General features: G+C 43.7%; 1 protein-coding gene and 1 pseudogene across 21 annotated transcripts in view; both read left to right on the top strand.

Moving 5' to 3' along the window:
* Positions 1-12,038, top strand: part of RBFOX1 (RNA binding fox-1 homolog 1) — a 2,494,239-nt gene that overhangs the window by 92,791 nt on the left and 2,389,410 nt on the right. The gene's annotated exons all lie outside the window — the stretch shown is intronic.
* Positions 1-12,038, top strand: part of LOC129015334 (nucleophosmin-like) — a 62,080-nt pseudogene that overhangs the window by 27,657 nt on the left and 22,385 nt on the right.

The following is a 12,038-nucleotide window of genomic DNA, read 5'->3' on the forward strand; positions in this document are numbered from 1 at the left end:
GTTTGCATATTGTGTGTCTGCTTTCACTTTTAGGAGACAATGGCAGAGTTGAGTAATTGAGACAGAGACTGTCAGGTCTGAAAAGCTGAAAATATTTTCTACCTGGCCCTTAATAGGAAGAGTTTACAGATCCTCCGATTATATACACAATGAAAAAGCTGCTCCTCACACAGTTGGCCCCTTCTCTCCTTCCCTGTGGTTTGGTTTGAAGCACAGCAGACGTAGAAGTTCTACAGGGCCCTAGCTTCTCTCCTGGAGGCAAGTGCTTCAGTGTACAGTCATATATCGCATAATGATGGGGACATGTTCTGAGAATTGCATAGTCGGTTGATTTTGTCAATGTAAGAACATCACAGGGTGCACTTATACAAACCTAGATGGTATAGTCTGCTACACACCTAGGCTATATTATGGTATACTTATCACTCCTAGGCTACAAACCTGTACAGCATGTTATTGTACTGAATCTAGTAGGCAATTGTAACACAATGGTAAGTATTTGTGTATCATATCTCAACATAGAAAAGGTACAGTAAAAATACGGCGTTATAATCTTATGGGCCACCATTGCATGTGCATTCTGGAGATGTCTGAAACAGCATTATGCAGTACATGACTTTGTAAGCGTTAAAGACAGAGGAAAGGAACACAAAAAGTGGCTCAACAGTCAAAGATGGGTTTATTTTGGTGAATAAACCTGAGAGGGGATTCTGGCCGATTTCGGTCAGGAGCACTCTTTCTTACAGACAAAGAGTATTTAAGGGTTTAGGGTGAGAGCTTATCACAGGCTTAGAATGTTTGTGTGGAGGAGAAGTTTATTGTGGAGTTGGAATATCTCTGGTCTGAGGGGAGGTTATCTTGGGGCTGACATCTCTCTGGCCGGAGGACAGGTTATGTCAGGGCTGGCATGTCTCTGGTCAGGGAGGGGTTTAGAATGTTTCTGGTCAGAGATGTCATTTGTGGTTTATGGTCATGCTGATGTTAGCCATTAGGCTGATGCCCTTTGGGTTGGATTTAGGCAGTTTTTTATTAAGGGGAATCTTAAAATGGCAGTGCTTGTTCAAGATGGCTATGTTCCTGCTCTATCAGACTGTATGGAATCCTCTCTCTGGGGTTGTCTCAGGTCCAGATCTTTTCAGAAGAGAAGAGAGGTGCCTGGGTCTTGCTCATTTTTTGGAGGATTATAGTAAATAAAGGAAGATGAAGAAGGAGCAGCAGGAACAGGAGAAGAAAAGAGGAGGAGGAATAATACCCTAACAGGATTTTAAAAAGCTATGGTATATTTTTCAAGTGTGTGCTTGACAAATTAAACTTTTAGGATGTTCACATGTGCACATATATAATAAATACAAAACGATTGTTCTCTTTACAATATAATTATAGGATTCATAGGAATAAGTGTACCATGGGCAATGTGATACACTGTCCAAAATTAAGATGGCCAACGGTGGTCATTGTCCTTAAGCTTAAAGTTGGACAATGACCACAGTTGGCCATCTTTAAGCGTGGACACATCCTTAAGCTTGAACACTTAGCCTGTTTCCTGTTTTAGTTTTGCTATTATCAGTGAGGCTGTAATGAGTAGCATGGAAAGAATAGTTTTGTTCACTTGTTTAAATCTTCTTGTAGTATAGACTTCAAATGGACTTATTTTTCTAGGCCAAAGAGTATACCCAATTTCAATTCTGATAAACATCACCAAACGGATTCCGAAAAAAGTTGTTTCAATTTCTGTGCTCACTGGCGGTGTGTCTGTGGTGCCTCTTCCTTCACAACGTTGCCAAGACTGGATATTATAAATTTCTTATCTCTTCAACTGTTTTTCTTCTGAATTGCCTGTTAACCTCTTTTGCAATTTTAAAAATTGGGTTCTTTATCTTTTTTCTTACTGATTCAAAGGAATTCATGATACATCACAGAGATGAGCCTTTTGGTTCATTCATTGCATAAAGAGTTTATTGAAAGTGTTGGATGGAGCCTGAGGCTTGCTGGTGTGGGAGAGAGGTGAAGATCTGAAGGTTCTTGAACCTTTTAGGAGTTCGGATTCAAAAGGGAGAAAGGTGGGGGCTGGAGTTTTTTCCGTCATCAGCGGGATTGGGGGACAGTGGCTTTGCTGTCTCCTTCCTCTTCTCCATTGCATATGAGTGACCAGATTAGGAGATAAAACAGAAAGGTATTAATGTTGGTTTTTTGTGTTCAGAGTTTCTCCCGTCATTGGGGGATTGGGGGACTTTGATAGGCTTCGCTATGTCCTTCCTCTTCTCCATTGCACATGAGCGAGCAGCTTAGGAGATAAAACAGAAAGGTATTAATGTTGGTTTTTTGTGTGTGGAGTGGTGTGGTGTGGGGGTGGGAAGGATTTCTCCCAGTAGATCATAAGGTTTCTGAGGGCAGAGACTGCATTTGTCCCATGACTTTATCTTCAGAAGCCAGCATAACCACCTGGTACCTCGTGGGTGTTCAGTAAATATTCATTGTGTGCATAAGTGAACGGAACCTGTCAAAAGATGTTCTCAGACTGCCGACTCTTTGGGGGTGGTGATCATGGTGATGGTAATTATACCTGCCATATATGGATTCTGTGAGCCAGGTACTGGGCCAAGCATTACTTGTTTCCTTTAATCCTCCCAATCAGTCTGGGATGTAGGAATTATTATTAGTCCCATTTGGTAGGGGAGAAAATGGAGGCTCAGAGAGGTTAAGTGACTTCCTCAAGGTACCATAGCAAGGAATTAACCTCTAGGAGGTGTGGCTGTAGAGTCTGAGCTCCAAATCATTGTGCTTTTTTGGCTTAGAGTTCATCTGTCTTTCAAGACGCAGAATGTTCCCAACTTGGGAGCCAAAGGACAAGTGGACAGAAAGCCAGGTCTGCTGCTCTCTGTCAAAGGGGGATGGCACTGAGACCCTAGAAATGGGCACATATTAGGGAGGCTGGTTCATTTCCTGGGCACTTCCTTTGCTTGTAGTGGTCAAGGGTACACATTCTCAATTCAGACAGGCTGTTCCTCATTATCTCTGTTACACTGGGCAAGCTGGCACCCCTCTCTGAGTCCCCACTATCCTCATCTGTAAAACAGGGATGATACTAGAGTCTCCTTACAGGACTTCCGTTGCCGAGGATTGAATGAGATCTTGCATGGGTTGCTGATCCTTCTCCAGGCTCAGAATTATCTGTGTGTGGATGAGCCGTCCTAGGTATGGTCACACCTATGGACAACTTGATCCCTGGTCCTGTATCCTCTGGAGTAGGTGCAGGGGCAGGACAACCTCTTGGCGTCCTCTCTGAAGCAGGCTGTGCTTGGCTGCCCTTGGAGATAGGTAGTGATGGCCCATTCACGAAGCTGAAAGAAGAGAGTGGTCCTTCTACTGGGTTTCGTTGTCTTTAGAAGCTGACAGGGCTTGGAGGAACTCCCCATCCAGCCCCCCTCCTTCTGGTGAGCTCCTGGGCTAGCTTTGCCTTCAGCTCACAATTCTCAGGTGGACTTTAAATGGTGCTCATGGCTTTTTAAAAGACTTCTTTATCCTTTCAGATGCCAGAGCTAATGGATTTGTAGGTTCCTCTCCCACTGGGGACACATGAGCTACCTTCTGTTCTCCTACTGGCTGCATCTGACAGCCCTAAGTACCTTCCTTGCTAGAGCTCAGGGAGATTTAAGAGGTGCCAATTAATTGCTTTCCAAGCTCCCCTGGAGAATGGCAGCTGCACTCTTGGTATTTACTCTCTAAGTGGGTCAGGAGCAGAGGCGAGTTCTGCGGAGCTGAAGAGATGGCCGGCTGGGGACAGCTGCTTCAAGCAGTCTGGGGTTTAGACAGACCAGATTGCTCAGGTGACAAAAGAACCTCCCCCTCACTGTGGTTTTGGCTTTGTGGGGCCATTGACTGGGCTTGTGAGAAACTCTCCTTTTATCATGCAGGGATGATGGCCTATTGGGATGTGTATAAGGCATTTTTGATTTTGTAAAAGTGTACAGGTGAGTTTTCCCAAAGACCACTCTCCTCTCCTGGTGGGTATTGGTGAGTGCATGGGTCAAATATAACCAGTTCCTTCTGATTTCATACTTTATATTCAGACAAGGTGATTTGCTTAGTGTATGAATTAGTTTATAGACCCTCTAAAATATTTTTTTCTAAGTAAATGCAGAAATTGGAAATTGTCCCTTCTCAGACTACATAACCTAATATTACTGTCAGTTTTCTTGTATTCCTACTTCCTAGAACAATATATGGCATAAAATAAATGCTCATAAGTATTTTTAAAATAAATATTGTTGAATGTCTGGTTTGGAAACTGTGATGTCTTACCTCTAGGTATGTAAGACCACAGAATTAATTGGTGATGTAAGTCTGGAAGAGGTGAATCCTCATTCAAGCTCTTGAGCTCTGTGCCTGTACAAATAGTTGAGAAACAGTTGTGGCCATTGACTGAAAGTAGAAACTCTGGGAGGGCAAGGAAGGAATTGGACTTTTGGAATATAAATTAATGTATTGCTTGAGCCCAGGAGTTCAAGACCATCCTGGGTAACAGAGTAAGGCCCCATCTCTACAAAAAATTAAAAAAATTAGCCAGACATGGTGGTGCTACTTGGAAGGCTGAGGTTGGAGGATTGCTTAAGCCCAGGAGGTTGAGGCTGCAGTGAACTATGATTGCACCACTGCACTGCAGCCTGATCAACAAAGTGAGTCCTTGTCTCTAAAAAGAAAAAGAAAATAATTTATAGCTTTCTTCTAAGGATAGAGGGTGATCCCAGGCAGAGAGGCTTTTGAGATGCTGCTGCTGGGTACTGTGGTTGTTACCGAGCCTTATTGAGGCACCTGCTAGGCCACAGATTGTCTTCTATGAGAACACGATCTCATATGGATGCCTTGGGAGCCATGTTTTTATTCCATGACCTCAGAATCTTGGCCATAGCTGATTGAGCCAGAGATGGACACATGATCAAGCTGGACCAGTCAGATTCTCTCTCCTGGGACTTTATAATTGGGAAGTAGAGATGCTTGTTAATCTTTGCTGTTGCTTGTCTATGGGACCTTGGGAGCTGTGAGTTGACCTTTCTTGCCAAGGAGAAGCAGGACAGCTGGTTTGCAGAGAGAAAATGAAGAAGACCTGGAGGGAGAATCAGAAACTAGGGCCATCTGAAGACCAGAGATCCTGAAGGTAACCTTCCTGACAGATTTCCAGTTTATCTTCCAGTTCCTCTTGTTTTTTGTAACTGAACAATATACATTTATTATTAAGGAAAAATGCATAAACTAGCCAATTTTAAGGTTAGAAAAGATTTTTAAAATTTTACTTTAAACCTTTTTCTTTAGGTAGGATCTCTTTGTCACCCAGCCAGGATCTATCACCCAGGCTGGAGTGTAGTGGTGTGATCATAGCTCAATGGAGCCTCTACCTGCTGACCTCAGGCAATCTCCACTTTGGCCTCCTGAGTAGTGGGGACTGCAGGTGGGTGCTACCACACCTGCCTATTTTTTTTGTATAGATGGGGGTCTTACTATGTTGTCCAGGCTGGTCCTGGCCTCAAACAATCCTCCTGCTTTCTTTCTTTTTATATTGACAAGATTGTGTTTATGGTGTACATCATGATGTTTTGAAATATGTATACATTTTGGAATGACTAAATCAAGTCAGTTCCACATATAAATTACCTCACCTTTTTTTTTATGGCAAGAACACAAAATCTGTCAATAATTTTCAGGTACACATTATATTATTAACTACAGTTACCATGATGTGCAATAGATCTCTTGAACTCATTCCTCCTGTATAGCTGAAATGTTGTGTCCTTTGACCAACATCTCCCCAATCCCCACAAACTCCCAGCCTCTGGTAACTGCTGTCCTACTTTCTATTTTTGTGAGTTTGACTTCCTTAGATTGCACATATCCATGATATTCCAGTTTCCCTGAGGTCTGTCTGCCCCCCTGCCCCTCGGTTGCAGAGATATGATTGTACTGTTATGGTAACATGCTAATTTAAATTAGTTCAGTGGGTTTCTGTCACTTTCAACCAAACTGGCCTTAACAAAGGCAATGGTCCTTATGAGACCAGACTCATGTTAGTTTATGGTGAAGAATTTAGATTTTGCCAAAAGCTAGAAACAGCTTTTTCTGTGTTTTTTTTTTTTTTTTTTTTTTTGAGATGGAGTCTTGCTGTGTCACTCAGGCTGGAGTGCAGTGTCACAATCTTGGCTCACTACAAGCGTCACCTCTTGGGTTCAAGTGATTCTCCTTCCTCAGCTTCCTGAGTAGCTAGGATTACAGGTATGTGCCACAACATCCGGCTGATTTTTGTGTTTTTAGTAGAGATGGAGTTTCACTGTGTTGTCCAGGCTGGTCTTGAACTCCTGAACTCAGGTGATCCACCTGCCTCAAATCCTCAGAGAAAAGTGGATCGAGAAAGTGGGTCAAGGGTGAACACAAGGCTTCCAGCATGACAGACTGAAGTGCAGCCAAGGATTCTTGGGAGTCACGTGGGAGAGCTTTCCCAGCCTGGGGACTGAGCAGGAGCTATAGAATCCAGGTTGGCTGCAGAGGTCATGGGAGGCCCATACCCAAAGCTCAGGTGCTTTGGGAGTCCCATCAGTCTGAGACAGGATGCCACCTTGACATTCCAAGCTGTTGAGGAATGAAGTGGACAAAAGTAAGTGGTTTGTTCTCCCAGTAAGCAGCACCAGCAAAATCAGTGTGGGGCCAGATTTGAATTTCCTTAGCATAAGTAATCTGAGCTTTATAATTCATCCATTTCTTTTTTCCTGGCATTTTGTTGTAAGTGAAATTCTTCAGCAAAAGTCCAACTTGCTTAAGGCTGAATTATGACAAAAGGCAATTGCTTACATCTGGGGCTTTTGTTCTTGTTTGTCCATAAACTCAGAGCACATTGTCCTCTGCCTATTAAGACCACACGTTAAAAACTGGGGAGAGGGGAGGAATTTGGACCAGGTTTGTGGTTTTCAGAGCTATTTCCTCATATTAAGTTAGTATATTGGTGCCAAAATGATACTGCTTGAAGTATAAAATTGTATCATTAGTTGAGGTCTTCTGGAAAACTGTTGTGAGGATTCTGAGACTTGCTTAGCAAGAAATAATTCTATGATCTGTCAGGGATTTCTGCCATGGGCACATATTGGGAGTGATGGCATGTGTCATTCCTGAAGTAGGAGGAGAGAAGTTTTTGGTAACAGTTAACGAACACATTCATGGAGCATTTAGTTTTTGGATGGAACTGGGCTTAATGTTTTGAGGATTTTAGGAAATGAACTGGCTTTTGCTGGTAGGAAACTTCCAGTGAAGTTAATATAAATCAAGGCATATAGACATGGAGCAGCAGCTAATAATTTAAAGTAGCAAGTAATCAATTCATTTATAGAGTGTTTGCCATATGCCAAGCACTGTCCAAAATGCTGGAGACACCGTGATGAATACATTAAGACAGATCAATTTCCTATTCTCACATGGGAGACAAAATGGTAAACAAGCACAACAGACAAATCTTACAGTTCCAGACAGTGATGAGGACTCAGGAGAGAAAGACAGCTGGGTAAGTGGGAGGAGAGTGAGGGACTGTGTGGCTACTGTAGAAGAGGGGTTCGGGGAAGTCTTCCTCAAAAAACGACATTTAAGCAGAGACCTGTGTGATATGAGGGAGCTGAATAACCCAGATACCTGTGGACGCCTAGGAAGAAGAGTATTCTAGGCAGAGAGACTAGCCAGTGCAGAAGCCTTGAGGCAGGAACAAGCTTGGTGAATTTGCAGGAGAACAAGGATACCAGCAGGGCTGGTGCAGGATGAGTAAGGGGGGAGTAGGAGGAGAGGAGGCTGGAGAGGGTAGCAGGGACCAGATTGTGCAGGACATTTTAGCTCATGGTGAGAAGTTCAGATTTTGCTTTAAACCTGATGGAAGACCATTGGAAAATTTTGGGGTAGGGAATGGCCTGGTCTGATTTATATTGAGTAATACTGGATCCTGTTTGAAGAATAGGTTGGTGAGAGGCAAGAGAGAAACAGGGAATCCATCTGGCCCAAGTATACTAGTCCAGGAGAGAGATCATGGTGGCTAGAATGTCGTGGCTATAATGCAGTTGGCAAAAAGTGATTGGATTGAGGATGTCTTTAGAGTTGGAGCTGACAGGACTTGGGGATGGATTGGATGTGGGGTGAGGAAAGGAATTGAGATATTCCCTGAGTTTTTTTATTTGAGCCATGGCCCAGCTTCATGGACACACAACTTGAGCAGTGACTAAGAAGCCCTTGTTTAGAAGGGTCCTAAGCTTAGTTTAATGCTCTGCTTTTGCTATCTTGAAATAATGATCCATTTTAGGGTGAGGACATCTTCATTTTGCATTGGGTCCATGCATCGTACAGCTGGCCTTGACCGAGCCAGTGGGTGGATGGTGGCTCCTTTTGTGGGGATGGAGGAGACTGGAAGAGAAACACTTTATGGAAGGGGAACATGGAGTTCTCTTTGCACCATGTTAAGTTTGAGGGGCGAGTTAGGCATCCCAGCAGAGCTGCTGTGTAAGTCACCTGGTAGAGTGTTCAGAAGGGAAGCCTCCCTGCCAGGGCTGGAGCCATGGGAGGTACATTCTGAAAGAGGTGAGATTTGGATCACCCCTTTGGGAAGAGAACGTGTCAAGTTCGTTCCCCTCCTTCTGCATGGAAAAAAGAGTCAGTGGTGAGACAATGCTGGTAATTCCTCTAGTGTAGCTTTTGTCTAAATTTTTATTTCAGAGTTTGAGGCAGATCGTACCTGTTGACCTATTGGGGAGGCATAATTTTCCACCTTCTAATTGCTTTGCATATATGTTCACTTTCTTCTCACACAGTTGTTTTGCTCTTACCTTTCAGCCTAGGGTGACCACCAGTTCCAAAGGTGGCCTCTGCAGCCATCTGTTGAGATTTGAGATGACTGGGCAACCCTGGCTTTAGAAACTTGAACCCATCTTTGTACAAGTGATTCCAGGGGACTCTGTTAGAGGCAAAGAGCTAAGAAAGCCTTGGGGGACTACAGAGCAGAGTCCTGCGGGTAGTCAGGCTTGGTGAATAATGCCTCAGTCTCTAGGTACAGAGGGCTTGGACTCTATTTCTTCCTGCTCTGTGACCCTGGGAATGTCATCTAATCTCCATGGACCTTAGTAAAATGAGGATAATAATATTTTCTATTTCCCAAAGTTCCTGCAATGTAGAAATGAGGCAATTCATGTAGAACTTTTAGCTCAGGTCATGAAACAGGGAAAGGACTCAAAAATGCTGAATGCTGCAACTACCACTGAGAACAGTTCTTCCTTCTGTGCTGGGGTAGGAGAGCTGGTCTTAGACTGCATTGTGAAGGAAGCCTCAAGCAGTCTCCTATCTGTACCCCAAAGCTCATTTCACCTCTTGGCTTCCTTGATGCACATCTAAACCTTCATTAGGATTGGTATTGCAACAGTCAGCAAAACCAGCTGCTTACCTAGTTTTCCTTATTATGGACATGTGACTGTTTTTCCGCATCTATTTGCCTATTGTACAGCAGAGCCATGCAGTTTGTGGGGTACAGGGAGATTAACCCCTACCCCTCATGCCAAGATGAGTTCTGATTAGACCTAAGCCATCTGGGTAATTTCTCTTCTTTTACTCCGGTGATTGGTTCAGGGTTGGGCATGCCACCCAAGACTAAGTCAATGGCATTCCATGACCACATTAATCAATAAGGAGTGGTCATACAACCTAGAATGGTTAGATTAGTGTAAGGCTCAAAGACTACTGGACTTTGCCCAGTAGACATCAGTAAGGAAGCATGTAATCATTGTTGCTTTCAACATTCATTGGCTACTCAAGATGGGAGACAAAGATAGAGTGTTTGGTGACATTGTTGCTTAATCAAACCATACCTAAAGTCCTACTTCTGTACTTTTCAGTTAAAGTCATTACATTTCCTTTAAAACTTTCACTTGTTTGAAGTTTTTTTTTTTTTTTGAGATGGAATCTTGCCCCATTGCCCAGGCTGGAGTGCAGTGGCGCGATCTCAGCTCACTGCAAGCTCTATCTCCCGGGTTCACACCATTCTCCTGCCTCAGCCTCCTGAGTAGCTGGGACTACAGGCGCCCACCAACACGCCAGGCTAATTTTTTTTTTTTTGTATTTTTGGTAGAGATGGGGTTTCACCATGTTACCCAGGATGGTCTTGGTCTGCCAACCTCGTGATCTACCTGCCTCGGCCTCCCAAAGTGCTGGGATTACAGGCGTGAGCCACTGCGCCTGGCCACTTCTTTGAAGTTTTAACAATTATTTTCATTCAGAAGAATCCCTCTGATACAAATACATTCTGGGTGCCAATTCTTCAAATGAATAGTGAAATAAGGTTGACCTGGTGACTATGTCCATATGTAACAGTATCAGGAGGATTATTTAACTTAGAACTTTTTGAATATGGCAAAAGGGTTATTTGATGATGGTGGCACCTGTATTCTGGAGTGATAACCTTTATATATTACTAAATAGTTCACTTAGGAGCTCTTATTTTTGCGGTATGTATACTATGCAGTGGATTTCTGGTATAAAAGTGTGCTTGTGTCTCCTTCAGGACATGGTAAGAATGCTTGGGCATATGTAACCAAGAGACTAGACCTTCTTTGGGTCTGAGCTGGGGTGTTCTGCTTATGCCTGTTATGCTTCTGTGTGCTGGGATGGGGTGCAAATGTTTATATCAGAATCCTATTGCTGTTTTCAGAGAAATAAAGGTATCTACATCAGTAATGGGTTTAAACATTTGCCTTCAGAGCTGAGTCTTTACCTTTGGTATTTCTGTGGAAGTTTTTTCCCTGAATGCGCTCTGCAAATGTCTGCCGCTGTTGAGCTGTTGGCCTCTTGCCCTAGGTTTGGGTTCTCTCCCATGTCCTGCAGCTCCCTCTCTCTTGCTAAACCATGTGGTCCCAGTCCTTTGCCCAGCTGCGTCTTTCTACATTAGTTGTGTCATTGGTAGGGACAGTAAGTCTCCCTCTGTTTTGCTTTAAAAACAACCTGATTGGGGATCAAGCTAAAAAAGTAATCCTTTCTCGGGGTAAAATCATGGCACACTCAATTGAATTACACTCACCGGATGCTTCTTATTTTCTTCCCCCTTAACTACCTCACCTCCCTCCCCAATTCAAAACTTTCCAGTTCAGTGCCCTGTGATACTTGCTTTCCCGTTAGGTTTACAGATTCCATACCCAAAAGGCCATTTTCCCTCTTGGGATGTTTTTTCCCCCCACCCCCCCCCGGCTGTGAGGACATCCTGACAGTAGTTTGTGCCAGGGGAAACCTGGTTGGAATTCTCAACTTCAACATGGATTTTATCTGCATTCCAAATTACATCCATCAATAATTGATACATTTTTGGTTGGAAAAAATATAACTTCATGAAAAAAGTAAACAAAATTTTCCAACGTTATTTAAAATGTCTATGAACAGCACGTGCTTTGAGAAAATAGGGTCACTGCAGGTCATTTCAGGTCTCATCATGGATGATCTGATGAAGGCATGTTGATATCAATAACTCCAAATTCATGTTTTTGTCTCTATCTATATACACCAGACATCCAGGTCCCACCTTGTAAAATTCTTCTTTCCCGCAGTGTCTGGGTTTTGCAAATGCCTGTTCACCTCCCTGCCCTTTGCAGGCACCACATGGCATCTGTCTAGTTCTTCTGCTCCCGTCCTCCCCCTTTTGTCAAGGATCCTCAGAGTCATGGAGCCCATTATGAAGACATCGTTGTTCATCCCCGGGGGCTCCCTCGACCCTCTGTAAACTTTCTGTCCTTGAAGTCAGAGGCAGGGCTGTGCTCTGTTCTGGGTGGAAGCCAATCCCTTCCTTAGTTCTCATTGCGCTTTGTGGCCCAAGCTGCACAGCGGCCCCAGAGGCCTCTTGTCCAACTCATGTCCAAGTCAGGCCAAGGGGCCCCTTGGGAAACAGGTGCCATGCCCTTACCCTATTCCCCTTTTCCCTTCCTCTCTATTGTGCCCCTCAAAACAAGGTAACACAAAACACCCCATTCAAACCCAACTAAAGCCCTCGT

Source organism: Pongo pygmaeus, chromosome 18, assembly GCF_028885625.2.
Source record: "Pongo pygmaeus isolate AG05252 chromosome 18, NHGRI_mPonPyg2-v2.0_pri, whole genome shotgun sequence".
Lineage (NCBI taxonomy): Eukaryota > Metazoa > Chordata > Mammalia > Primates > Hominidae > Pongo > Pongo pygmaeus.